A 24,294-nucleotide genomic window follows, 5' to 3' on the forward strand; every position below is an offset into this window, starting at 1 on the left:
GTCGCTCGAGGTGCTGGGAAGAGAGAGGTTGTTTGTGCATGATCATACTGTTATTCATCTGTTGTTTTGTATATAGTTGATCCACAGTTAATGTTAATAAAACATTAGTAGCGTTAGCTACAAGTGTTCTTGTAATATAAATTAGGCCGTCCGACAGGAACATTACAACGGTGACCATGAAACGATCCTTGATTATTGTTAAAACCCAATTGGTTCACTCATGCCCTTTCAGGAACAAAATCTGCCTTACCTGGCCTGGCCCACAGCAATGTGGTTAACTCTAAGCTGTGCTCTGAAATGGATGAGCAAGACACTCAGTTCAAGGGCAATTAGGGATGGGTAGCAAATGCTGGCCCAGACAGTAATGCCCACATCCCATGAAAAATTTCAAACGTTCTTTAGATTGTTCAGTCTGAGCTTTTCTTTTCACTCGATGTTCCATCACATCCTCTGCATTTGGGTTACACTGATCTGCATTAATCAATATAAAAGAAGTGAATTATCAGGCACAGAGGTAAGATTAAGTGAATAATACATTGGGTTACACATTTCAGACATTAACATGTCTGTTGTCTTGCTTTTCTTTCTTGTATCACATTGTTACATGGGCCAGCATAAATATTGAAATCTGCATTGCAAAGTTTTTACCCTGCAATAAATGATCCTTTGGCAGGTGCTTACTACTACGGGTTCCTTTGTTTCTAAGCAATTCCTTATTGTACCTTTCGAAATTTTCTGTTTGCATCGCCCTTTCTCTACAATGTTTTCTCCATTTCCTTTATCTGGTCTTTTCCATCTTTCTTTCATTATCTTTCTCCGCCTAATTTTCATTCTTTACTTCTCTTTCTTAATCAGCTCTTCCCTCCCCAAAACCATTTTCTTCCTTGCCTCATGCCATCTTCTCTTTCGTATGCATGAGGTGTGCCAGGACCAACCAAAGGGGCATAAAACCAGGCATCACAGTCAAGCTCAAAATCAATAAATGTGCTCAATCAACCTGCATGATGTCCGAGCTTCTCTTTGAATTGGGAGGCCGATATCAATCAAACTATCCAGCAACAAGAGATAGATTTGGGTCAGACTTTGCTGGAATATGAATAAAGACAATTTGTAAATCAGGCCTCCAACTCCAAACCACCTTGTTTACATGCAGTCGATTAAAATCAAGGCCATAATACCTCCGGTGAGCCTGTGGGGGATATCCTCATCTGCATAGAAACTCAAAGCCCAATCAAAACTAGAGATTACAAAATCTCACAGGTTGGCTAGCTGAACATATAGTGCATCTTTCTTTGTAATGTGAGTCACTTTAACCACAAACTCGATATTTTCCCATCTCTTCAACATTCCTGCCTCTGAGAATGCAGCTTTGGGTTCAGGTCGCACACCAGGATTTGAAGGAAGGCGTACTCATAACATGGACAAATAGGCCAAGTATCAAGCAGCAAATGCTTCCAACATGCCAATGGCAGGCGGTAAGAATGGGAGAGATCCCTGGTCAGCATGTGATGGAAAGAACATAGGAGCCTCTACTATCACTCTCCATAGGCTCCACGTGCTCCATGGGAAGCATGGTAGCATAGTGGATAGCACAATTGCTTCACAGCTCCAGGGTCCCAGGTTCGATTCCCGGCTTGGGTCACTGTCTGTGCAGAGTCTGCACGTCCTCCCCGTGTGTGTGTGGGTTTCCTCCGGGTGCTCCGGTTTCCTCCCACAGCCCAAAGATGTGCAGGTTAGGTGGATTGGCCATGTTAAATTGTCCTTAGTGTCCAAACTTGCCCTTAGTGTTGGGTGGGGTTACTGGGTTATGGGGATAGGGTGGAGGTGTGGGCTTCGGTAGGGTGCTCTTTCCAAGAGCCGGTGCAGACTCGATGGCCACATGGCCTCCTTCTGCACTGTAAATTCTATGAAATCTATGAAATAGCTCCAGACTACAACATGCATGTAACAAAGTGTATGTTGTCACAGTAACTTAGACTCCAGAGTGAACTGGAATACACAAGCACTCCCACAACATTTTGTTGCTGAATTTTGAGCTGGAATCCCACACATACTTTCCACTTAATAAAAAAAGTATACAGCGCCTTTCACAAACTCAGGCTATCCCAAAATGCTTTATAGCCAATGAAGTACTTTTGTGTTGTAGTCATTGGGTGGAATCTTGTGCACTCCCCTGTACCATGTTTGTTTACAGAGGATACTTAATCCGACGGGCAAGTAAGAACTCAGTCATCTTCCCACCTCCACTCCAATTACATTCATGGCAGGGAGGGCCACAGAGCTACCCCAGTGGCGGACGGAGGAATTGGCATTCAAAGAGCATTACAAATGAACACTGGCATGTTTACTTGCAGATCCAATAAGGGGCACTACATGTCTGATGAAGAGACCCAGCATTGGAAAGTGGAGGTGTTGCTGAAAGTCACCCTTCCACCCTTGCTGTCGATAACACCCATTCCCACGACCTCCAGCCCACATTCCCACCTTCCCGCTATCTTTTATCTTTGTGTCCCTTCTCAATCCAAGCCCTCTGGTGGATGTCATACCAACAGGAGCCACCACCTCCCAGGTGGCACTGCTGTATGCAGAAGAGCTGCTGGCCTCTGATTAGCCAACAGCATTCAGCGGAAGGTACTTCTGCCCTGGAGGTCCTTGTTCCTGGGGGAAAGCAGGCCTGAAAAGTGCTTGAGAGACACAAGGTGTGAAAAGAGACAATAGAGGGCCAGTCACCAAGAACTCATCACCTCCAAAATATTCCACCCATTGTCATAATGTAGCAAATGCAACAACCAATTTGTGCAAAGCAAGCTCCAAATACTGCAATGTGATAATGAGGAGGACACTCACTCTGACTCTTTTCAAAATAGCACCATGGGAACCTTTAAGCTCTCCTAAGGGATCAGGGAAGTGTTTGGCTTGACATCTCACCTGAAAGATGGCACCCCCAACAGAGCAGCATTCCCTCTGTACTGTACTGAAGTGGCAACTTCGATTTTTTGGTGGCCAGGGTTGGGGCTTGAAACCTTCCTTCTGACTCAGAGGCAAGAACCCTTTCAATTGAGACATAACCGATATTAATTCCGATCCAATATTCCTTAAGCGTTCTGACACCGTTTAAGCAACTCTATTCATTTTTTGTAGTAGTAATCTTTACATGGAGAATTAATATCATAGAACATAGAACATATAGTGCAGAAGGAGGCCATTCAGCCCATCGAGTCTGCACCAACCCACTTTAAGCCCTCACTTCCACCCTATCCCCGTAACCCAATAAACCCTCCTAACCTTTTTGGACACTAAGGGAAATTTAGCTTGTCCAATCCACCTAACCTGCATGTCTTTGGATTGTGGGAAGAAACCGGAGCACCCGGAGGAAACCCACACAGACACGGGGAGAACGTGCAGACTCTGCACAGACAGTGACCCTGCAGGCAATCGAACCTGGGACCCTGGCACTGTGAAGCCACAGTGCTAACCACTACCCTTTGTCTTCACTGTATATACAAACTCAACAATGTTTGCGCGTATTCAAATAAATATTCATACGGACTATTCTTATTCCTAAAGTTACCAAAACGGGGGTCAGTTAACTCTGTTACCTTGATGCTGAGGGTGCGGTGGAGGACAGTGTTAACAGTGCAGGTTCAATCCACATACAAGCTGAGGTAGTTCTTGGGGCCTCCATCCTTGCCTTACCCCATAATGATATCATGGTATGAGCCCTCGGACAATGACAACACTACATAGGCAAAGGGAGAGAGAGAAAGTAATTAAAAGGACATGTTATAATATCCTGATAGTGGTGAAAAATATTTTAATTATATCCATCCAATATGGCTGATGACAAGACTCAGATAATTGTCAAGATGCATGTTGCATGTTGCTTTGGACAAGTTACTTGGCTGTTAGAGAGTAATAAGAGCATTTTCACTGGCTTTACCTCTGCAGATGAGACTGCCAGCTGCAAAATGGGAGCATAATAAAGGGTGGAAGGAAGGGAAGATTGAATAGCTTGGGGTAGTGTAACTTTATCATTGTCATTCATTGGTAAAATTAGCAGCAATACCCATTTCTCACTGTCAAGTAGACTAATGTAAGTTAACTTGAAAGTACTGTTTATTAAATGGTGAGTTTGCCACATTATTAATTTGATTTTGTTCTTCCTTTCTCTATACTTTTACGATTAAATATAAAAGCATGCATCATTTCCAAAACTGTAAATTGCCAAGGACTGATTACGTTTTTTTTAAAGTTTCAGCTATATAAGTTGAACATAGCCTGGAAATCCCTTCTGCTATAAAGGTGAAATGTAATTCATTACTGCAGTAATTTTGCTTTCATGAGATTGTCCAGTGATGTTTGTAATCCTGTCCATGGAGTGAAATGCTCTATTTTTCTAGCATTCCTTTTTAATATTAGCATTTTTTTAAAGTTACGAGGAACAGCATAAAATATTACAGCTGGTGACCAAATCTGTAATGTAACTGCATAAGAACAAAAGTTTAAAAGGCAGGCTGCACCATAAATGATATTCACCGAATTTTCTGATCCATCATTCCTATTGTTCCATTGGACTGGGTCTTGCTCTAGCTAGTGCCTTGGTTACAAATCAGCAGTAAATCCTTTTATTATGCAGTAATGAACTAACACGACTGTCTGTATTTTTGGTACAGTGGCAAGACCAGTAATAGCAAGATCAGACAGCTGATAAAGTGACAACTGAATTCAGCCTAACTACCTAATTAATCTTGCCAAGTATTGGTAGTCTGACTCGCAGAGAAGATTGATAGACGCCAGGAAAAAAGGAATCAGCAATGCATGAAGGAGGGAATTGGGAATGCTGTTGAAGACAGTGAAAGCTGTCAAACAGATTGCACAGATTTCCTACAACTCAAAAGCTTTCTATTCAGCATAACATATAGCAAAGGCAATGGGCCCCAAGAACTAATGTGGATTGTCAGGATGGAGAGGTAGTTTGTTTCTATTGTTGGATATTAGAAATAAGGTGCAGCGTTGAGTGAGTTTAATTTAATGTTTATGTGTAGGAAAGAGTTAAAACTCTAGCTAGATTCATGTTTAACAAAGGTGCTTGTATGAGTGGTTTCATTTCAAACTGTGCCTGCCTTGTGATTTGAGAGTTTATGACCTGAAAAGCCAACGAGTGTGAAGAAAGACTGAGCTGTTACTCAACAGCCCGGGGCCACCTTTAAGTTAGAAAGACCTTTCAAGTTTAATTTTCACTGGACACAAGGCAGTGGGAGCTTAGCAGCTGGAGCGGAAGCAGCTCTTACAGCTCTGTCAGAAGCAGAAGCAGGACAACAAAATAATGGGAAGAAAGTAAGTCCCCAACAGTTAGTTCTGGGAACCAGGGATTGAAAAGAAAGATGCAGAGAAAGACTGAACTCAGAAAGACAGAAGGAATTGGAATTTGAACAAGATACTTATAATTGGAATTCAAGTAAAAGGCAGAGAAAGGGCTCTGAGTTCAAGATACAGCTGCAGTAACCAAATTTAAACAGACATCAGAGGTAAGAGGTAAAAAAAAACATCCAGCAGAGGGTAGCAGAGCAGAGCCGCTGATTGGCTGTTGCAGGGAAAATTTGAATCTATGCATTGCGATCACTGTAACCAGAAGGTGTACCTGAGCAAGACACCCTCCTTGTTCAAGTGAAGGAAAGCATCCAGCAGAGGGCAGCAAAGCAGAGCCGCTGATTGGCTGTTGCGGGGAAATTTTGCATTAGTGCATTGCGGTCACTGTATCCAGAAGGTGGTTTGTGGAGGAGCTGTTGTCAAGTGACAGGTGAATGAAGGATGGAGCAGTGCTCCGAAAACTAGTGTTTGAAACAAACCTGTTGGACTTTAACCTGGTGTTGTAAGACTTCTTACCAGAAAAAAACAAAAACAATCACTGTAAGGATCCCAGCCGAGTAAAGATCAAGAGGGAGGCTCGAGGGCAGGTAGAAGTAGAAAGAAGTTGAACCGTGACATCACAGCCAGCAGGTAAGCGATTGGCTGGTGACTGGTAAGTAGATTTTCTTTTCCTTGAGGTGTGTTGATAAGGTAAAGTTTTTCTATTTCTATTTTTTTTAATCGTATGATTGGTAACAATTTTTCTTTTATTTTTCCTTTTTCATTTATCTATGATTTGATATTATAGTTGAACGAAGTTAAGCTTAAGATAAAAAATGGCAGGAGATCCCAGACCCATGTTATGCTCCTCTTGCTCAACATGGGAGCTTAGGGACGTGGCTGATGTCCCTGGCTCCTTCACGTGCGGGATGTGTGTCCAGCTGCAGCTCTTGTTAGACCGCATGATGGCTCTGAAGCTGCGGATGGACTCACTTTGGAGTATACGCAATGCTGAGGAGGCCGTGGATAGCACGTTTAGCAAATTGGTCACACCACAGATTAGGATTGCTGAGGGAGAAAGGGAATGGGTGACCAAAAGGCAGTGGTATACAGGTATACTGTTTTGGATACTGTTGGGGGAGATGGCTCACCAGGGGAAGTCAGCAGTAGCCAGGTTCATGGCACCGTGGCTGGCTCTGCTGTACAGAAGGGTGGGAAAAAAAGTGGAAGGGCTATAGTCATAGGGTATTCAATTGTAAGGGGAGTAGATAAGCGGTTCTGTGGTCGAAAACGAGACTCCTGAATGGTATGTTGCCTCCCAGGTGCACAGGTCAGGGATGTCTCAGATCGGTTGCAGAACATTCTGAAGGGGAAGGGTGAACAGCCAGTTGTCGTGGTGCACATAGGCACCAATGATACAGGTAAAAAACGGGATGAGGTCCTACAAGCAGAATTTAGGGAGTTAGGAGCCAAGTTAAAAAGTCGGACCTCAGAGGTAGTAATCTCAGGATTGCTACCAGTGCCACGTGATAGTCAGAGTAGAAATGAAAGAATAGGCAGGATGAATGCGTGGCTTGAGAGATGGTGCAGGAGGGAGGGGTTCAGAATTTTGGGACACTGGGACCGGTTCTGGGGGAGGTGGGACTGCTACAAATTGGACGGTCTACACCTGGGCCGGTCTGGAACCAATGTCCTTGGGGGTGCTTTTGCTAATGCTGTTGGGGAGGGTTTAAACTAATGTGGCAGGGGGATGGGAACCAAATGAGGAGGTTAGTGGACAGTAAGGAGGTGGTAACTAAAGCCTGTAACGAACTAGATCATGAAGTCAGCGTGACTAAGGGGAAGAGTAGGCGGGGAGCAGATGATGAACGCAAAGGGACTGGTGGTCTGAGGTGCATTTGTTTTAATGCAAGAAGTGTAGTAGGTAAGGCAGATGAACTTAGGGCTTGGATTAGTACGTGGGAGTATGACGTTATTGCTATTACTGAGACTTGGTTGAGGGAAGGACATGATTGGCAACTAAATATCCCAGGATATCGATGCTTCAGGCGGGATAGAGAGGGAGGTAAAAGGGGTGGAGGAGTTGCATTACTGGTCAGAGAGGATGTCACAGCCGTGCTGAAGGAGGGCACTATGGAGGACTCGAGCAGTGAGGCGATATGGGCTGAGCTCAAAAATAGGAAGAGCGCGGTAACAATGTTGGGGCTGTACTACAGACCTCCCAACAGCGAGCATGAGATAGAGGTACAAATATGTAAACAGATTATGGAAAGCTGTAGGAGCAACAGGTTTTAATTTTCCCAACATTGACTGGGATACACTTAGTGTCAGAGGTCTAGATGGAGCAGAATTTGTAATGAGCATCCAGGAGGGTTTTCTAGAGCAGTATGTAAAAAATCCAACTTGGGAAGGGGCCATTCTGGAAATGGTGTCAGGGAATGAACCCGGCCAGGTGGTTGAAATTTCAGTCGGGGATTACTTTGGGAATAGTGATCACAATTCCGTAAGTTTTAGAATACTCATGGAGAAAGACGAGAGTGGTCCTAAAAGAGTGCTAAATTGGGGGAAGGCCAACTATACCAAAATTCGGCAGGAGCTGGGGAATGTGGATTGGGAGCAGCTGTTTGAAGGTAAATGCACATTTGATATGTGGGAGGCTTTTAAAGAGAGGATGAATAGAGTGCAGGACAGACATGTCCCTGCGAAAATGAGGGATAGAAATGGCAAGATTAGAGAACCATGGATGACAGGTGAAATTGTGAGACTAGCTAAGGGGAAAAAGGAAGCATACATAAGGTCTAGGCGACTGAAGACAGACGAAGCTTTGGAAGAATATCGGGAATGTAGGACCAATCTGAAATGAGGAATCAAGAGGGCTAAAAGGGGTCATGAAATATCTTTAGCAAACAGGGTTAAGGAAAATCCCAAAGCCTTTTATTCATATATAAGGAGCAAGAGGGTAACTGGAGAAAGGGTTGGCCCACTCAAGGACAAAGGAGGAAAGTTATGCATGGAGTCAGAGAAAATGGGTGAGATTCTTAACGAGTACTATTCACTGAGGAGAGGGACATAACGGATGTTGAGATTAGGGATAGATGTTTGATTACTCTAAGTCAAGTCGGCATATGGAGGGAGGATGTGTTGGGTATTCTAAAAGGCATTAAGGTGGACAAAACCCCAGGTCCGGATGGGAGCTGGGGCCGAAACATATATATTTGCAGCATCCTTGAACGTGGGTGAGGACTGGAGAATTGCTAATGTTGTCCCCTTGTTTAAGAAGGGTAGCAGGGATAATCCAGGTAATTATAGACCGGTGAGTCTGATGTCAATGGTAGGGAAGCTGTTGGAGAAGATACTGAGGGATAGGATCTATTCCCATTTGGAGGAAAATGGGCTTATCAGTGATAGGCAATATGGTTTTCTGCAGGGAAGGTCATGTCTTACCAACTCAATAGAATTCTTTGAGGAAGTGACAAAGTTGATTGATGAGGGAAGGGCTGTAGATGTCATATACATGGACTTCAGTAAGGCATTTGATAAGGTTCCCCATGGTAGGCTGATGGAGGAAATGAAGTCTCATGGGGTCCAGGGTGTACTAGCTAGATGGATAAAGAACTGGCTGGGCAACAGGAGACAGAGAGTAGTGGTGGAAGGGTGTTTCTCAAAATGGAGAACTGTGACCAGTGGTGTTCCACAGGGATCCGTGCTGGGACCATTGTTGTTTGTGATATACATAAATGATCTGGAAGACGGTATAGGTGGTCTGATTAGCAAGTTTACAGATGTCACGAAGATTGGTGGAGTAGCAGATAGTGAAGGGGACTGTCAGAGAGTACAACAGAATATAGATAGATTGGAGAGTTGGGCGGAGTAATGGCAGTTGGAGTTCAATCCAGGCAAATGCGAGGTGATGCATTTTTGAAGATCCAATTCAAGAGCGAACTATGTGGTAAATGAAAAAGCTCTGGGGAAAATTGATGTACAGAGAGATCTGGGTGTTCAGGTCCATTGTACCTTGAAGGTGGCTGCGCAGGTCGATAGAGTGGTCAAGAAGGCATACGGCATACTTTCCTTCATCGGAAGGGGTATTGAGTACAAGAGTTGGCAGGTCATGTTACAGTTGTATAAGACTTTGGTTCGGCCACATTTGTAATACTGCGTACAGTTCTAGTCGCCACATTGCCAAAAGGATGTGGATGCTTTGGAGAGGGTGCAGAGGAGGTTCACCAGGATGTTGCCTGGTATGTAGGGCGCTAGCTATGAAGAGAGCTTGAGTAGATTAGGATTATTTTCATTAGGAAGACGGAGGTTGAGGGGGGACCTCGTTGAGGTCTACAAAATCATGAGAGGTATAGACAGGGTGGATAGCAAGAAGCTTTTTCCCAGAGTGGGGGACTCAATTACTAGGGGTCACGAGTTCAAGGTGAGAGGGGAAAATGGTTAAGGGATTTATGCGTGGAAATTTTTTTACGCAGAGGGTAGTGGGTGCCTGGAACGCATTGCCGGTGGAGGTGGTAGAGGCGGGCACGATAGCGTCATTTAAGATGTATCTAGACAGATACATGAATGGGCAGGGAGCAGAGGGATACAGATCATTAGAAAATAGGCAACAGCTTTAGATAGAGGATCTGGATCGGCACAGGCTTGGAGGGCCGAAGGGCCTGTTCTTGCGCTGTAATTTTTCTTTATTTTTTCTTTGTAAAGCAAAAGTTTGGTGATATAGATTTTACAGTGCAGAAGTAGGCCATTCGGCCCATCGAGTCTGCACCAGCTCTTGGAAAGAGCAGCCTACCCAAGGCCACACCTCCACCCTATCCCCATAACCCAGTAAACCCACCCAATACTAAGGGCAATTTTGGACACTAAGGGCAATTTATCGTGGCCAATCCACCTAACCTGCACATCTTTGGACTGTGGGAGGAAACTGGAGCACCCGGAGGAAACCCACGCACACCTGAGGAGAAAATGCAGACTCCGCACAGACAGTGACCCAAGCTGGGAATCGAACCTGGGACCCTGGAGCTGTGAAGCAATTGTGCTAACTACTATGCTACCGTGCTGATACATTAATACAGCCTGTGAAGCAGTAATGTTCCATTGGGATGGCTGAGCACCGAAGAGATTATATGGAATTTTGTATGCACATGACCATTCAAAACTGGAAGGTGAGTTGGAAATCCTGGAAGTGGATCTGTGCTGAAAACAGCCGAGAGAAAGTATTGTTTGGACGAAGATTCTCATGCGTGTTCTTTTGAGAGTGTAAAAACTCATGTGGAAACCAAAATCCAGTGAGGCCAATTGGCTCACAATGTAGTCATAATCTGGGGGGGTTTAGGGAGATTTCCACAGAAGGTCGATGACAGAAGCATCTGCCACTTGGATTCAGAATGGAGAGTGTTTGACCACCGTGAACCTGTTGGTTTATAGGGATTGTGTACTTACTTGGAATATTATAGCATCAGATATATTTTGAAACCTGTGTTATACCTTTGATGTTTATTTTTTTTCTCCATTGTTAAAAGCTAATTGGCAGTTCTGTGACTGTTGATCCATGTTTTATAAAAATGGTAAAAGGTGTAAGCCTGGGTTCCAATCTGGGTCCATCGCAGTCAGTGGTATCATCAGCTGGGATTGTAGTATGATCCTAGCTCCTTTTTGGGACTATTCCTGATCAGGTGTACTCCTTGGATATTGCTATCACTTAAGGTTGAGAAAGACATTCCTTGCAAACACTTAACTGGGACTGAAGAACTGATCCAACTCATTCTGAAGGAAAGGAACGACCAGAGAATATGACTGTCCTCCTAACAGGTTTGAGCCAGAGTGTAGCAATCCATATATAATAAGGGTCCAGGCCTCTATCCTCAAAAATGTACCTCTCCACTGGAGAGTATATGGAGATAGGTTTTTGAGTTTGGATACAGAAGACTGTTTAAGGCAATGGGCTCGATTGAACAGAAAAATTTCAAAGTGTGATTCTGGGTGCATTTGGTGGGGTGTTTCATGACGGCTGCAATGTCAAGATGGAGACCGCTATTCAACGGCACTTCGCCTTTTTTGGACTTTGTGGAGTTTCTCCTTGACCAAGCCCACACTTTCCGGCGCTGGCCATTTTGAAAGTTTGCCCCGATCGTGATGTGATATTGAGGGTCCCCCACAACCCCCGCATTTCAGGACCTCCCTTTCAAAACCCCACTTCACTCCCAACCTTTTATGCGGCCCCGTCATACCTCCCTCACCCCCCTTTTCATGGACATGGCCTTCTCAGGCCATGACCCTTGGCAGTGCCAATCTGACACATAAGGACTTTGGCACTGTCAGACGAGCACCCAGGCAATGCCTCTGGTTGGGACCACCAGGCTGCCCAGGCAGGACTGCCAGGGTGCACGGATGCCAGGGGCATGCCAGGGTACTACCCTGCTCTGTCCCTGACTACCCAGAGGCTCTAATTGCCTCTGGGCTCCCTGAGTTGCCATCAAGAATGGACCACGTTTGTGGAAACCAGTTCTAATCGGTGCCTGGTTGAGGCCTCACAGGCGCGGCCATTGACTCCTGGGCGCTGGGTGAATATGGCGTTGGGATAGTTAAATGAGTCTCATGAGCTTAATGGCTCATTTAAATGTCACTATCTGTGGAGAGTGTAGCGAATCTGGTGACGCATGTTCCACCCGGCGCGGAGTCCGATTTGGAGCTCTCACAGGCTTCACTGGGCACAACTCAGTGGCTGAATTGCACCCAGTATATCTTTCAAATGATATAAAAGTTTATGAAAGAACCGAACATGAAATTCGATTTTTGTGGTCTAATCTTATTTGCATTAGATTCCAGGTCTTAATAATGTTATGGAAAGATATTTAAGATGTCAATCAATATTTAAAGCGGTATTTACCTTAAATCCCTGAGTAGAAAGCTAGTTAAGTGCCTCCATCTCAATTATGGGGAGAACCATCATTGTTACATGACAGTAGCCATAGCTTTACCTTGAGAGATGCTGGAGTGAATTTGAAGCATCTAAAAATCCTACTAAGCTGTGTGATCCAATATTTATATCATAAAAGAGCTGAACCAGCAGGAAGCATGTTGAGCTCTCGTGCTGGACAATATCCTTTGTTCTAGTCAACAACCTTTATTTTAGTCAACATTCTTCAAGCAAACAGGGTACTGAGTGATCACAGGTGATGGTCACTTTCTTGTTACACTCAGGTTTCCAATGTCCAGTTGACAAGTCATTTAGGGTATCCTTAAGGTTATCCATTGTTATACTGTGGTATCCTACAAGTTATGAATGCATTGCTGAGATGATGTAGAGGCCAGCTCCTGTCTTTCAGCTATTGTCTTGTGTTAGAGGACATACCATATTCATAGAATGTTACCATTCGTGAGCACACAGTCATACCCAGGCATGTTTCTAAACTTCTAAACATTTGTCCAACAGATAAACTCTGCTTTTAATTTTTAATCATACTTCATAGGAGAATCACTCCTTTTTAACCTTATAACTCTACATTTATAGCTGAATTTGTTTTCACAGGTCATCCCAGCCGTGATACTGAAGTTGTTGCCTAATAACTAGCTCTGCTGCTAGCCAAGCTGTTCCAGTGGAGCTACAGTGGCATCTACCCGAGAATGTGGAAAGTTGCTCAGATATGTCCTGCCCACAATAAACCAGCTAATTACATTCCCATCAGTCTACTCTCAATCATCAGCAAAGTGATGGAAGGTGTCATCGATGGTGCTATCAAACAGCACTTACTTAGCAATAACCGGCTTAATGATGCTCATTTTAAACTCAATGGGACTCTCAGCTCCAGATCTCATTACAGCTTCGATCTAAGATAGGCAAATGAGCTGAATTTCAGAGATGAGGTGAGAGTGATATCAAGGGAATATTTGATCAGCTGTTTCATCAAGGAGCTCTAGCAAGATTGAAGTTAATGGGAAGCAGGGAAAATTCCATCGGTGCTACCCAAGTTGCGGCATGTGATTCGGTAGCAGAACAGGAATCTGGCCAGCCGAGTGTCTATCTATCCGGAAGTATGCTTTTCAGCCCCCGTTTAAATGTTTGCACGGTGCTTTCCGCTAGCCAATTTGAAATCGGGTGATATCTAGCTGTAAGGATATGCAGCACCTCATCTGTCTCCTCGTGAATTCCTCTGTGGTAAAGGGTGTCGTATTGTCGGTGACCAACACCTATGGGATACCATTCATGTTGCATGAAAGCCGTAATTTTTCAATGGGTCGCCCTCGAGGTAGTCAACGCCATTCTATGGACTTCAAGCCATTTTGAGTGGGTGCCCACTATAACCATAGACATAGATCCCAGGAAATGACCGGCAAAATCAGCATGAAGCCGCACCCAAGGCCACTCTGGCCACTCCCAAGGGTGGAGCAGTGCGGCGGGTGGAAGTTTTGGCTGCTCCTGATAAACCTTGCACTGTTGATCCACCCTTTCTATCTCTGCATCCAGGCCGTCCACCAAACATAGCCGCGAGCGAGCATCTTCATTTATGTCACCCCTGGGTGTCGGATATGTAAGTCCCACAAGATGGAGTCCTGACCCTTTCTCGTTCCTCACAAGAGGATGCCATCTTCAACACTGAACTCAGATATTCTAGTTGAAAATGTCAACAGTTCCCCAGGTAATCTTCGATGTTGACCCTCGCACAGAACTATGTGGCGGACTTTAGACAGTATGGGATCCATCTGCGTCCAGTCCCTTATCTGGGATACCATAACCGGCATCATGTCCATAAAGTTTAGAGTGGCTACCACATCATTGGACTGAGGAGGAGATAGAGGGCATGTGGGCAATGTCAGTCTGCTTAATGCATCTGCATTCGATATTTTGGTACCTGGTCAATGCGCAAACGTGTACTTGTATGCCGCCAGTAGAGGGGCCCAACTCTGCATTCCAGCAGAGGCGATGGCCGGGATTGCTTTGTCCTCTTAGTCCCATTAGCCACTTATGATCTGTAAGCATCGTGAACCGATGGCCATACACATAGTGGTGGAACATTCTTACGGCAAATACGACGGTCAACCCCACTTTCTCAATCTGCGCATAATTGCCAATGTCCTGGAGACAAACGCAATCAGCCGCTCTCCACCATTGTCCATGTGATAGGACAAGTATCCAGACAGCGAGGTGTTACATGAACGGTTTGGCAGGGTCGTAATGCGTGAACAAGCCTGATGAGGACAACTGCTTCTTGACTTCAGATAATGTTTCTTCCTGTTGAGCTCTCCACAGCAGGGGTTGGGGGGGGATGTCAACATAGTTGCGAGACTGGGCATGAACTTTCCATAGTAGTTTACCAACCCTAGCAAGGAACGCAGTTTGGTCATGTTCCCAGGTGTAGGGGCTTGTTGGATAACCCTCATTTTTTCCGTGACAGGGCGCAAGCCAACCCAATTCACACAGTAACTGAAATAAATTACCTCCTCCGTGTGGAACGCACATTTCTCCCTTCATTGGCGAACGCCCGTCTCCGAGACGTAGCGAAGAACCTCATCCAAATTGCCCAGGTGTCCCTGTTCTGATGTCCCAGTGACCAAGACATCATTGAAATAAACCACCACACGCAGCAATTCTCGATGTATATTCTCCATGACCCTCAGGAAAATTGCACAAGTCGATGATACACCAAAAGGTAGCCCGGTATTCATAAAGGTTCCTATGGGTATTGATCCGCAATGCATATCTCTGCATTGCGGAGTCCAGATCGAGCTGCAGATATGCATAGCTCATGTCTAATTTCGTGAACAAATGACCACCAGTCAGCTTTTTATATAAATCTTCAATGCGTGGCATCCGGTATCTGTCCAGCCTCGAAGTCCTATTCACCGTCAGCTTCTAGTCGCCGTGAGTGTCACTGTCTTGTCCAATTATAACACGGGAACCACCGGCCCAATCGGTGAATCGGACCAGCCGGATAATATTGAGGCTCTCTAACCGGCTTAACTCAGCGTCAACCTTTCCTACTAGTGCACAAGGAAGTGAACAGGCCCTGAAATAATTTGGACGTGCGTCCGGATCCACCTGAATCTTTGCCATGGCTCCCTTGATTTTCCCTAATCCTGGCTGGAAAACCTAGGGGTACTTACCCACCACCTCGTCCCCACCTGTAAAAGTTGTACCGGTTCAGGAAGAGAGTCTGCAACTAGTCATGGCCTAATAAGCAGGGGCCGTGTCCCTTCACTACGATCAGCAGGAATCTTACCAACTATTGCCAGTAAATCACTGGGGCTATCATGGCCCCCACAATGGCAAGTGGCTCAACCGTATAACTTGCCAACCTCGCTTCATTGTCTTGCAAATTTAATTGTTGAATCGCGGATTTTATGCTATCGAACGTCTGCTGCCCAATGACCGAAACTGACCTGGAACGAGTTCCATCTCTAAAGAGTGACCATTGACATGCATGGTGATCCGGATGGGGGCCACTCTGGGTGCCGCAGTGCAAGTTAACTGCATACAATCCTTATCTTGCGGTCAATGTGGAAAGTATGGGCTGCTGGCTAATTTGGGATTTGCGTTCCCTGTGGTTCCTACATCCACACGTCCCACAATGCCTGGGCTCCCTTTCTATTTGATCCGGGAGGTGTCCTGCCTGGCTGCTTCGGTCCCAGACCTTCGGATCATGTCCCTATTTTTATCGCCCCAGGTTGGGGTTTCCATCCTGCGGGGGGGGGGGGGGGGGGTGCATTCCGGGAGGGGGAGTGCCCAACAATGTTCACTTCCATACCCTGGAGTTCTTGCACCCCCTTTTCAGCGCTTTCCCTTGATAGCAAAATCTGCAAGTCTAAAGATGGCTCGGCCACCAATTTCCTTTGGGCTGCCAAACTATTGACGCCACAGACCAGGCCGTCATGTAGCATCTCCAAGAGTGAAGTGCCATATTCACAAAACTCAGCTGGATTTCTCAGCTGTGTTAGGAACTCGGCCATGGACTCTTCTGGGGTCCTCCCCGCTATGTTAAATGGTATCTCTGCACAATCACAATACTGGGGTTATAATGCAATGCAACCAGGGTCACCAGTTCTTTGAATGCCTTGGTGTCTGGGGCTGTGGGATACGTCAGTTTTTTTATCACCTCATACGTGTAGGCCCCAAAGGGATTACCGTCTGTTGGTCTTCACCGGTGATGGCATTCACCTGAAAAAAGTAAAGCATATGTTCAGCGTACTGCGTCCATTCCTCAATGCCCACATCAAACGCATCCAACACGGCATCTTGGAAGAAGAAATTCCAACCTTAGTCTTGTAGTGCAGAGGAGGTGGTTGTTTGTCTGATGGTCACCGCGTCGACAGTAGCTCCACTTTTATTCTCATCGGCAGTTTAGTGACCACAGACGAGTCCGAGACAAGTGGATAAGAAAATTTAGTTTTATTACGAAGCAATAGTAAATACAATGCTCTCCAGATCCCGGCCAGGTCTGAGGTGTCAGTTCCGGATGTTACAGATTATTAGAGTGTCCATGGGCTCTCCCCCCCCCCCCCCCCCCCTCAATGAGGGAGCTCGTACTCAACGAGGCTCATGGGGAGGCTAATTCCTTCTACCCTGTGGGTCACGTGCAGGTTGGAACACTATTGATCCCAGTTTTGACATTTTCAGTCGGCCAAGCCTCAACAGTTATGTTTGTGTGCATGGATTCGAAGTTTCCATTGCCTTATGTGTGAAGAGGTTCAGGGCGGCATGTGGCACAGTGGTTAGCACTGGGACTGTGGCGCTGAGGACCCAGGTTCGAATCCCGGTCCTGGCTCACTGTCCGTTTGGAGTTTGCACATTCTCCCTGTGTCTGCGTGGGTTTCACCCCCACAACCCAAAGATGTGCTGATTAGGTGGATCGGCCATCCTAAATTGTCCCTGAATTGGAAAAGAAAAATAACTGGCTACTCTAAATTTATTAAAAACAAATGTGTGAAGAAGCTCTTCCTGGTATCACTGCTGAATTTTAGCTACAATTTTCACATACTGCCTCCTTGTTCTCCAAATCAGAAGGGCAGAGAGCTGCACCAATGAAAGAATTGCAGTGGGATTCTCTATCGGTGGGATGTTCTGCTTCGCCGGCAGTGTACCCACGCCCATGGGTTTTGTGATGGCGTGGGATGGCCACAATGGAAAACCCCATTGGTCAGCTGCTGGAACGGAGAATCCCGCTGCCGGTGGGAGCACAGTATGCCAGAAAACAGGGCTGGTGGGACGGAGAATCCCGCCCCTGAACTATTACGTCAAGTGGAAGGAGAAACTCTGTAGAGTGATGAAAGATTACCTTAGACTTAGATCTTTATTTAACAAAAGAGAGCTCAAGCCAAAAGATGGACCCAACTTAAATTCAGAATGATTTTTCTGTGGATAAACATCTCAGTAATTCAAAATAACTCTGTAAAAATCCAGAAACTATAAACGAGGAATATGTACATGTGACAGGTCTCTGTGGCCATGGTAATGTTAATTTAATGCACTGAGTATTATCAATCAACATTTCAGAATGAATAAGCAATTTGAATGTTTTAATATTTTAATGTTTAAGATTCAATTTAATGACAGACCTCAACCAGATTTAAAAGTGTACGTTAGGATTTTGTTTAATCTTCAAACAATATCCTCACATTTCAGATTTTGATAATAACAAACTAGATACAAACGGAATAATTTAAATGGATGTATAATTCTGAATTTAATAGTCATTATCCAGGAAGCTATAATTTATAGGACACTAACAAGAATCAGAATTTGCCTCTTGTGCAATTCACATCCCAATTTGCCAGATGGCATTCAGTTAAAAATCCATTCTGATATTTGTACTGACTTTCCTGTCTCTGTTTGAATAACTACCAAGACTTTTCTTGAGATCATTATCAATATGTGGTGCCTTTCTCTGATTTGTATGACAAGAAAATCATGTTCCATTAATTTCTGCTGAAATGCCCACAGGCACACATTACTTTCTGATTTATGATGTCTGAATGCAAAATGTCAAAATTTAAATGTCAAAGCAGAATGGATGTAGCTGAAGTCCTATTTGACGGTGATAGGGAAATCAAACTGCACGGGAATTTGTTGTTCAATGCTGTTAACAAGGTGCGTGTTCCAAAAGGGTGTGCCACTAACAAAGACATTACTAATTTCATTGCTTTTTTTCTCCAAATCTCCTTGCAGGATGCCTTTAACATAATTTAATTTTGGCTTTGTGAACTGTTTGAGGAATCATATTGGAGAAATTTACAATATTTTTTCTTCAAAACAAGAACAATGTCACTGTGTGTACTTTGTATACTTCTGCTAGATTCTACGGGCTGCATTCTCCGCCACCCACCAACAGTAGCAGAGTTCCCGATGCAGCAGAGAATGCAATGTCGGAGAAGAAAATGGAATCATTGCCCTTTCCGATGTTCCTGTCCCCTGCTGGAGGCAGCATCGAGATTCGAGCCCCACATCAGTGGAAGGATACAAATAGGTTAAATTAACCCATTTATATCCTATTAACGGGCTGGGCAGCGGATTCTCTATGTCTCCATGATTCTCCGGCCCTCTGGGCCAGGATTCATGTGGGCGTGGATGGTGCACGTGTTTCCCAACATGATCCTGGCATGGTGGAGTTCGCGGTGGGCTAAGGGGGTAATTCTTTGAGGTGGGTGCCCTCAAAGTCCAATGGAGGGCCCCTCCTTCCCCCCACAATGCAAATCCCGGCCACCCCCACCAACTCCTCCACTGCCCTCACCAGACCCCCCATAACAGTGCCCCCCACCAGCGGAATCCCCTACAACAGAACCCACCGCCTAGAAGGCAGAGAGCAGTCCAGACAGAGACAGTTAACAAATCACTGCTTTAAAACACAGCTGTGCCCTGCACCTGTTGCCTCAGGCAGATAAAGTAGCATGTGTAAATTCCTAGAAAGCGAAAACCACATCACTAGTTTAAAGCCTCTCATTCATATCAATAGAAACCTAACTGTACTAAGCTGTGATTGACAGCTTGCACACAGCCAGCTGTCTAGATTGTTTAATTTAATTTCCCTTCACATCTGAATGGATCTCAAGTACCCTGTTGTGTAACTAACCACAATGTTTATAAACATCTAGCTGTGATTGACAGCTCTTGGACCACGTCAAAGGCATAGCGGTTAGATTTACAACTGGGTACTTGAAATGCATTCAAGCGTGAAGGGAAATTGGAATAAACAATCCAGATAGCTGGCTGTGTGCAAGTTTAATAAGACCAATTCCTATTGATGTGAATGAAAGCATTGCAGATCAAAGATCTGATGGGGCTTAAACCAGCTGATGTGGTTTTTGTTTTCAAGGAATTTACAGGTGCTACTTTCTCTGCCATGAGGCAGAAGGTGTATTGTACAGCTGAGTTTTAAAGCAGTGATTTTTCAACTATCTTTGTCTGGACTGCTCTCTAGCTTCCAGGCATAGTCTCTGTAATGGAAAGTCTATTTTGGGGTCATTCTTTTGGGGAGTGGACTCTGGTGTGGGTCTCTCTTAAGAGGGTTCTCTGCTAGGGTTCTCTCGTATTGGGATTTTCTCTTATGGGAGGGGGGGTCTCTGGTGCACATGCGCTGCCAGATACAGCTGAAATGGTGCAATCACGCTGCCATTCAGCCCGAGCAGCTGAAAGGACAACTTTCAGATTTTGATTACACAGGCCCATTCACCAAATTTACTTGTCACTCACCAACAGGGACCCAGTGCTAATGTTACTTAGAAGGCCAAGCACCCAACTTTCATAAACGATTCTTTTGAATAAGCTCCTCTTATGCAAAGTGTCCAAAACTATCCTCAGAGTATTCATGGACATATTGTGGTGAGTTGTTGGATTTGGCAGAGATTTGGCTGCAGGATCTCAGGGAGGACAGAGGATTTGATGACCAGTCCCCACAAAGGCTCAACAGATATGGCAGCAGCTATGGTAGTAGTGCTTCTGAACCCGCAACATGGCAGAAAGATGGAGCAGAGGCTATGTAGAGGGCAGGCTCTGTGCCATGTCCTCTGCCAACTTGGAGCTGGATTCCTCCATGTTGCTTGGCAGCAGGCGGGACAATGCACCCTATATCTCGGTATACATACCGGACAGCATTCTCCTGTATGCCACTCAACTGAGTTCCTTATCTGACTTTCTGTCCCTCGGTGATCTGGCATACAAACCATCCTTTCCACCTGGTGTGACTGCAGCCCACTCAATGTCCATGACCCAACTGGTCCCAACTCTACATTTGCCTCTAATATATGTGGAATGCCTGTGTCTGAGCTGGTGGCTGTGAGTTTCAGAAAACAAGAAAACAGAAGGGAAAGGTTGGGGAAGCAAAGGTAAGAAAGTTATGGAAAGCAAGATGCCCATGATCACATCATCTGCAACCTGTTCATGATGATAGTAGGATGAGAGTGAGCTCTGAGTTCAGAAGAGGCAGAAGACAGGAACATTCCATCGTCCTCAAAGTTCTGAGCAATGCTGGATCCCATGGGCTCTGATGCAGTTAGCCCATGATGTAGAGAGCCATCTCCACTAAAGGGCTCAGGAGATCAAGCTTCCTCGTTATCTCCAATGGTTCTACCCTGCACTTTTCTACTGTGTCACCTTGTCCTGCCCTTGAGAGAGGTCTGAATGCCAAGGAATGTGTAGCACAGTTTTCAATTGATGTGCCTGTTGCAATTGATATCTGGATGTATGTGGAAGCAGCTGGAAGTGGGTGTAGGGCTGGCATTATGGAATGTGTGAGGGTGAAATAAAGTATCTGGATATTGTGTGTGAGTCCTGAGTGCCAGAGAGTGTGGTCGAAGGGTAAGATATGTGTGGTGCAGTAAGCAGCATGAGACCTTGGCCTTCACTGATTTTAACCACCTACATAAGATCATTAGACCTCTTGCAGCACTGTTAACAGGGTGTTGGGGTCCAGATGCCAAGAATTAATCTTCCTGGTCCCCTGTTCCCATTCCTTCTGAGGGTGGTCCTTCAGGACCTCATGCAGAACCATAGCATCCCTCCTCCGAAGAATTTCCACCATCATGGCCTCCAGAACAGCAACCTGGAACTGTCATGTTGTCCCTAGTGATCTATCTTCCTTGTTGGGACAATTGATTCAATGGTGTTCAGCTGTGATTCGGTGAAGCTTCCCTTCAAGAAGGACAGACTGCCTTTAAGAACACAAGGCTGGCTGCACCATGTGCTATCAACACAAGCTGCTGAGTTCCCTGCTGAGTATCAGGCAGCCAGCAGCATTTTAGTTATTCACCCCAATTCTACAATCATTTTAATGAAGAATTTTCACCAACCTCGCACATTGCCTTTTCCACCTCAAGAAGCACAGGTCGATCACAGATCAAGATCCCCGCACCCGACAAATGGTGCAGAACAATTTCTAGCCTGATTTTTATTTCAACATTAACTTTGTTGTTGAGCAAAGTTTTCTTAGTTTCCTCGGCTATCATATTCTCTGCTTTTATCTTCGAAGTTTATCTTTGAGCCTTCTTCCAACACTTCCCTCTTGTTGCCATGGTGAAAAAATAGTTTCAATAAACAGAACAGATCTCACAGATGACAGGGATACTCTCTAGTCTCCTTTAAAAGACAGCAAATGTCATGGCATCAGACTAATCAGACCAAAATTACCTGCTGGTTCATTTATTGGGTGACTAGTACACAGAGCTAATAAGACACAACAAGATACTCCAAAAATAAGAAATGCCAATTCAGTCCAGCAGTAGTTAACATATCGGGTATTTTCTTACCTAGTCAAATCAGCAGCAGGACAGTTGTATAAAACAGATTGTTGTAGGTCATAATGACACAACACACTATCTCATGACCCAAATTGACGGTCACGTAATTGTATGATATTGGCACCAAGCAGATGGTAAGACTGTGGAATTCAATGCAGCGTTGAGGGAATGCTGCAGGTTCCAACCTTTAAGTGGAATATCAAGCTGAGACCCTGAGGGCAATTTTAACCAAACCAGCTTGTCGGTAAACTGACAGAATTGGGAGGAATGCTGGTCTAATCCCCAGCCCTGATTTTATGTTCCAGATACGATAGCGCAGTTTAAGAGGCATCTTGACCAACACATGAAGAGGATGGGAATAGAGGGATATGGACCCCGGAAGTGCAGAAGATTTTAGTTTTGTCAGGCATCACAATTGCTGCAGGATTGGAGGTTCAAAGGGCCTGTTCCTGTGTTGTACTGTTCTTTAAAGTCAACGTTGAATAATATTGGGCAGAGTGTGCAAGTGGAGAATTAGGTTAAAATTAAGTTTTGGATTGGTTCACTAGGGCTAAGGTGGACATTGAAAATTCCTCGGTAAAATGGGAAAGAGAATTGTTACAGCAACCCAACCAAAACCAAGAAAAACAGACTGATTATTGATTCACCTCAGTGCATTTATGTGGCCTTGCCATTTACAGGGTGGCTGTCACAGTCACCTGCCTAACAAAAATGATACACGTTGAAAAGTTATTCATTGTATGTAAAATGCTTTGGGTGTACCTGAGAGACCTAGTAGAATGTAAAATAAATACAATTTCCTACCGCAGCTATTACATGAGTTAGATGTTGCAACATTTATAAAGTAAATGTTAATTTCAATTCTTGAATGCATGCAGTACTCTCAGCTATACAAATTTCAATTGCATTTCCAGAGAATACATAAAATCCCTACAGTGCAGAAGGAGGCCATTTGGCCCATTGAGTCTGCAACGACCATCTGAAAGAGCACCCTACTTAGGCACACTCCCCACCCTATACCTGTAATCCCACCTAATCTGAACATCTTTGAACACGAAGGGGCAATTTTAACAAGGTCAATCCATCTAACCTGCATATTTTTGGACTGTGGGAGCAAATAGGAGCACCCAGAGGAAACTCACATGGACATGGGGAGAACGTGCATACTCCACCCGGACAGTCACCCAAGGCCGGAATCGAACCCGGGTCCCTGACGCTGTGAGGCAGCAGAGCTAACCACTGTGCCACCCTGAGTCATTTATGGATAATAGATGATATGTTTTGAAATATTTTCTTGGAGGCAGTGAACCTCTAACATAAAGAGACCAAATTGGTGGCTGCAACAGATGATCAGAAAACCGTTACATGTTCCTGTTTGGCTTCTCATCTATGCTTTTCTTCTACTGCAGGGTGCTTCGTATATGTCGAAATGTATTGAAAATGAAAGTTGAAGTGGTGTGATTATGAAAGTTGGAATTGGTGTGATTAGAAAAGGCAGAAGGGGGTAAGAGACAGAAAGCAAAAATAAAGGGCAGTCAGGGCAATAAAAGGAAGAGAACCAGGATGAATAAAGTAGGTAGGAATAAATGAAAGAGAGAAACAGAGAAGCTAAGAGCTGAGAGAATAGAGAAAGAGGCACAGAATAAAACGTTTGGCAGATGGGTGAAGTGACAGAGAGTGTGGGACTGTAAATAGCTCAAATGTTACATGTTGAAGTCTTGGTTTTGTTTTTCTCCGCAGAAAGAACCAAGGGAATGCAAAGCAGTTAGGTAATAATCCTTCGTGCACATATGTTAGAGAAGTACAGGGGGAAACATTCACAGAAGAAATGGTGTGGAAGCACGGTTTTAGATTTTTTGCTTAAATTAAAAATTATTCACAAAGATGTTAATTGAACATATGAAAGGGAAAACATTGAGGAAAATTCCAAATTGTGAAAGTCCCGTTTTTGCGCCTCTCTCGGGCGTCTTTAACCCCACTGAATATGCTCGCAGTGGGTAGAAATCGGAGGTGGAAGTTCACAGGTGCTGAATCGCTGACCTAAAAAGTCACAGTTGCATGATTTGTGATCTGTTCAGACATTTATTGTGACTTCTGTCAAGCTCGATGGACATTTGTTCCAATTTGTGGTTGAGGATCGTGAGCGATGGTGCTGTCTTTTTTGCGGCTGAACAATGTTATTTGCAGCAGAGAACGCGGTTTAATCTCACTGTTAACTAT

General features: G+C 44.7%; 1 long non-coding RNA gene across 1 annotated transcript in view; it reads left to right on the forward strand.

Annotated features, from left to right (window-relative positions):
- Positions 1 to 5,286: 5,286 nt before the first annotated feature.
- The window catches only part of LOC140396429 (uncharacterized), an 88,086-nt gene continuing 69,078 nt past the window's right edge, over positions 5,287 to 24,294 (forward strand). The window contains exon 1 of the long non-coding RNA XR_011936533.1: positions 5,287 to 5,337. This is a non-coding gene — a long non-coding RNA (uncharacterized lncRNA). The remainder of the gene's footprint in view (positions 5,338 to 24,294) is intronic.

Source organism: Scyliorhinus torazame, chromosome 19 (genome assembly GCF_047496885.1).
Source record: "Scyliorhinus torazame isolate Kashiwa2021f chromosome 19, sScyTor2.1, whole genome shotgun sequence".
Lineage (NCBI taxonomy): Eukaryota > Metazoa > Chordata > Chondrichthyes > Carcharhiniformes > Scyliorhinidae > Scyliorhinus > Scyliorhinus torazame.